Genomic DNA, 5,800 nt, shown 5'->3' on the forward strand with positions numbered 1-5,800 from the left:
TATGGGATCAGAAGTTTTGACATTATAAGTTCTTAACCCAAGAGTAGTAAAGGATAACCAAATTGTTTGTAGACACAAACAATTCCGGCAAAAAATATTTGAATAACCTATCACACCCAATGGAATGACTGTAGTAGATTATCTTGAAAATTCTGACTCTTACTTCTATTTTAAATGCAAATTAAACATCTAAATGCAAAAGAGGAATGAAGAAGATATGCACATGAGGACAAATGGAATTGCTTTCACTATCAGCCTTGAATGAAATGGAATCTAACCAATAACTAATAGATTCATACACATTCATCTTTCATTTCCCAATGAAATTATCTAACATGTTATGAAACCAGCAAGAGAGGAAACTGAACCATATATGAAGAAAGTAAATGGAATCACCTTTACTGTAATTACCAAAATGAAATGGAATTCATATGGTTATCACAAAATCACATATGATTGTCTTTCAACTCTTAATGCAGAACTAATCTATGCATGGGCAACAAAACATGACAAGCAAGTAGGGTAAATGGAAATACAGACCAATTCACCATCAAATTTGCTGACCTTTGTATTGTCAAATGAGATTACATTTATACTCTTCTGTCATTCCTCAGTTCAACAGAGCAACAGTCACAAAATAGAAAAGAGAATAAAATATGAAATTATCCAATGATATGAACACGTGACATCTTTTCTATCAATGATTTTGGATCCATGGTACTTCTGAAAACATACGATGACTGTTTATCTTCCTGCAACTTCAGAAAATCCTATAGAAATCTTGAATTCTTCATATTCTGTTGTTTGGCACTAAGTCTATATAATTCATATTATAATGGTCACTAGACCTTTGAATTACCATCGTTGATCTCAAATCAACGATCAAGATTAAATTATTATAACCTCCTTTGTTTCTCCCTTTGCACTTTCCTTTGTGGGTCCCTTTGTGTACACACATTGAGTTGTCATTATGTCGCTTTAGTTATCTTTCTTACACCTTTTGAAAGCAACATAACGACAATCATAGATCTTTTAAGATCTAACGATGGCAATAAAAGCTCTTAAATTTCTGTTTGCTTCGTGGTGTGGGTCCACTTTCCAACTATGCACATCGTGGCAGACATGTGGCACTATTCCATTGCTTGCAGAAACTAACATTGGACTGCTTTGCTTCGTGGCACTTCGTGGAATATAATGGGCCCATCAAGACGTGTTGAACTATTGTAATGTCGCTTCGGTTATCTTTCGTGCAACTTCGGAAAGTGACATAATGACAAGTGTAGATTGATCTGGAGATCGACAGCTGAGGACATTCATCATTGAATACTTATAATTCCATCTTTAAAACATCATCCGTCAATCTGGTCTTCATTCCACAATCTAGATTTAGTCTCTAAGCCATTTGACTTGTCAACTTTGCAACGTAGATGTGTAGATTAAATATAAGCCGTCGATTTCATTGTAACAAGAGTCATACCATCTTTGACCGGGTTCTTTCACCATTTCTAATGATTTATTTGCTTCTCTTGCATTTGATCTTGATCATCTGCAAGATCTTCCATGCAAAACTATTACACAGCATGAATCCTTGTCTTCAACATGATTAGGAACAAAGAAAGATGAATTAGTAGAATATTCAGACCTTCTCATTAGGGAAACGCATAACAAACCCTCCAAAACCTAATCACCTAGCCGTTAGTCTAGTGCATTGCTCATATGATTTCCCGCATCAAGTTAGCTCAAAGGAATGATGAGAAGAAAGGCCATCCTATGGGCAATTTAGACTTAGACTCAAGACATTGACACTTGACTTGACTCAAAACCCTAGAGAAAAAAAATATGAACTAAAACTTGGGCAACAATTTAAAAGTTTGGAAATATGAATATGAATGATGAAATTTCAAATACGGAGTGTTGAGGATCATATAACATGTGTAATGTTTGCAAGTTCGCACCCATTCCAAGTTTCAAACATTGGCTAGCATACAAAAAAAAAATCAAAACACGAAAAAGGCAATAGGAAGATAAGTATGGTTTTGTTCTTAGACTATCAAGAATGCATTCGGGTAATGACTATTTTTCTTGTGGTAGATAGATTCCTCAACTTGGGACATTGTATTTTGTGCCAGAAATCAAATGATGCTACTCACGTCACTATGTTGTTCTTTATGTAGATGGTCAAATTGCAAGCTTTGCCAAAGGTTATTGTCTTGGATAAAATTCAAAATTTGTTGATCATTTATGGTGTACCTTGTGGAGAAAGTTGGATATAAAGCTAGGACACACTTTAGCCTATCATCCGGTAATTAATCGGTAAACAGTTGTTAATAGGAGCCTTGAAATTTCATTAGGATGCTTTGTGGCGACAAAGATGAAATGAAGGATCGATCCATATTCATTGATGAATAATAAATAATATATACCCTGAAGAACAATAATACATTACAGAAACAGCGAGAAGAATAGTTACAAGGTCACAGTATAAACCTTAACAACATAATTGTAATATTTAGAGTGGACAACATAACTAGAATATGCCAACATTCCCCCCTTATTACATTGATCCTAAAAATATCAAATTTGCCTTGCCCTTAAGGCTTACATAACAAAACATGTTGATTACATAATATGACTATATGCTTCTAGAAGATCTTTCTTTGAAGAACAAACTCTAAATCAAGTGGAACTCTATTAATCTGCCACTAGCCTCCATGATGACTCTCTTACATCTTAATCCTCACAAATAGCACCAAAGGAAGTAATAAAACCTACAAGAGCCCAATCAAAAACATTTCAAAGAAACTTCTAAACAATCTCTTCTACAAGATCATCCCATAAACTACCTCAATGACATTAAATTGGGTCCCCGTGACAAAAACCTAACTTTAATCCTTGTTAGAATCCTTTCCAAACCTTCCAACTCCATTAACATTGTTTGTACATACATGAGTACAACATATTAAGGTTTCTCACTATTTGAAACATGCAATGCAACCTACAAAAGGCTCCTTGTTCCTTTTTAAGCAATGTAGACATGTTGATAAGAAGACTGTAGAATATCTTTGAGCAATAACATAACTCATTTATTAAGGTGGAGTGGAGGAGAAGGTTAAAATTTGGAGATCAGGGCAATCGCAACCAAAGACCAGCGTTCATAGGGTGTGATGGAGCTTGAAGGGGTCAGCCCTCTCATGGCGGCCTCCTAGCAAGGCCTAGGAGCATCCAAAAGTGTTGGAGGGAAAAAAGCGTTAGATTGACAAAACAATCTCAATCAACAAAGACGAGAAGACTAGAACCAATGGGGGTTCTCGAATGTTTTTAATGGGCTGAAGGAGGATACAAGTTGTTAGAGAAGAAGTGGTGGCACCCAAAAAACTTGTGTGATCCATCCCAAAAAGTGGGAGAGAAGTCGGCCACCGTAGATACCAAGGTCATAGGAGGAGACTATTCAAGAGCTAAAGGAGATGACCTTCTTCATGAAATAGGGAAGTGGCTGGCCAACATGCTCAAGAATAGATGACAACTGGGAGCACCAGTTTTCTATTAAAACCCTCCCCAGTGGGTTTTTTCTGGTTATGATGGGAGGAATACAGTTTTTTAATCAAAGATTGGGCATTGAGTTTTAACCCTAAGTAGGCATCAATAGAAGAAGTTTTGGTTTGGGTTAGTTATACAACCTATTGCATGAGTACTGGCATAAGGAGATTTTGAATAGTTTGGGCCACAAGGTGGGAAAGTTCATCAGCTACAATGAAGCTAATGAAAAAAGCGATTTCAGCATGTATGCAAGAATTTGCATAGCTTGGAGACCTCATCCTCCTCTACCACATGCCATTCACACCCACACCAATGAGGGATATTAGTGGCAGGAAATAGAAGTTGAAGATATATTGGAAAAATGTGGAAATTGCAAAGAATGGGGTCATTCAATAAGAAAGGAAAAGGTTTGGAGTATGACAAAGGAGAGTCACTCTTAGCACAAATGACTAATATGGCGAATAGGGGAACCAATGATGGAAGCAACCCGGACAAAAGCAGGGAGTGATCGTGTCTCTCACTTTGTTAATGGTGATCAGTGCCCAAAGGACAAGAGTTCCAAGATGGCGACATTCTACAAGGATTAACCCTAAAGGAAGAGTAAATGAAGACAATAATGGAGAGTCGAGGTTCAATGTTGATGCTGAGGACATTGTGTCTCTAGAATAGGGAGGCTTTTTTTTGGAGGACTGCTTGCGTACAGGATACTCTGGATCAACCATTACATGATGCGAGCACTTCTAGAACCATGTAAATTGTCGACTCCAAAGGTGGTGGAGGTTGTTAAACTCCAAAAGGTGGCTGACACACAACCACGGAATTTGGCTTTGACTTCTTGGAAAGAGACCAAATATGAGTTGTTGGCTTTTGAGAAAGACACTGATCAGTTGATGGTATCGAGTTAGGAGGAGAATCATACCAAGGATATGCTTTTTAGAGACATTCATGTGTCCCCAGTGAGGGAGGAAATTAATAACATTATAGCAGAAGAAAATGGTGACGATCTGGCAATTTCCTAAAACAACTCAGAGTGTGAAATGGGACTTATGGATGGAGAAAGGATATCGGAGAATAGATCAGTTAAACAATCAAAATCCAAACTCAAGAAGGAAAACACAAGAGGACAATAGTCAAGAAGTAGAAAAACAGTTCGGCGGCTTCTAGATGAAGTTGGTAACCAAAAGGGCCAAAGCAATTTGAGATTTGAAAGAGTCTTGTCCTCTCATGGAGCACAATGAGGATCCTAATGTGAAATGTCAAGAGATGCAATGCCCCTGGAAAAAGACAGTTGATCAAGTTTTGTTTTGACTAAATGAAACCAAAGGTGGTATGTTTGCAAGAGACTAAATTGTACCAGGAGGTTGCGGATAGAATTTTGGGGGTTCGTCAAGATGGTCAAGATGTTTTGTGAATTTTGAAGGTGCTTTGGATGAGATTTGGTATTCTATGGAATCCTAGAATAGTTGAAATCAGTGGTATTGATCAATCAAGAAATTGGCAACTTGTCAAGGCAAATTTTATTTCAACAGATGTTTCTTAGTTTTTTATTAATGCCTACAGTCCAACTAAATCAAAGGAGAAAAGATAAGTTTGGAACAGGATTTATGGGATGCTTGGGACTTGGATTTGGGCACTATTATTATTCCAGGAGATTTCAATGCTACATAGGAGAGGTTAGAGAAGAAAGGGGGAAAGGGACTTTGGGAAGAATTAAGTTGAACTTTCACAAGTTTGTTACAACCACTAGTCTACTGAAGGTTAAAAGAAAGAACAAAGTATTTACATTAATAGGCGTGTGGGTCTTCTTATATTGTTGAATGCTTGGATAGATTTTTCTTAGCTAGGGATTGGTGCTCATTACCTGTAATTTTTGAAGCTCAAATTCTCTCGATCACAAGTTCGAATCACTACCTAGTAGCCTTGAATATGTAGTGACACTACCCCAATCGGGTGTTTGTTTAAGGTGTGGTGTAAGATAAAACTCCTAGGCTTAGTTTTCCACTTCCACCAAGAGATTTCTCTTATCTCCTAGTATCCTATGCTTCTATAGGATCTCCTAATAGGATTAGATCATTAACTAAATCCTATTCACTCTTTACTACAAGAGTCACACCTTGAAAACTCCACCTTGGATGATCCACACCTTAATTTTGGTTCTCTTTCTCACTTTCACTTAGATGGATCTAAGTGCCAAATCCACTAAAACATCACAAATTTCAAACTTCATTGTGGGGACCTTCTTCACATTGAATTTATTCATATT

This window comes from Cupressus sempervirens, chromosome 11 (assembly GCF_028749045.1).
Source record: "Cupressus sempervirens isolate cs-2001-9-10 chromosome 11, ASM2874904v1, whole genome shotgun sequence".
NCBI classification, from domain to species: domain Eukaryota; kingdom Viridiplantae; phylum Streptophyta; class Pinopsida; order Cupressales; family Cupressaceae; genus Cupressus; species Cupressus sempervirens.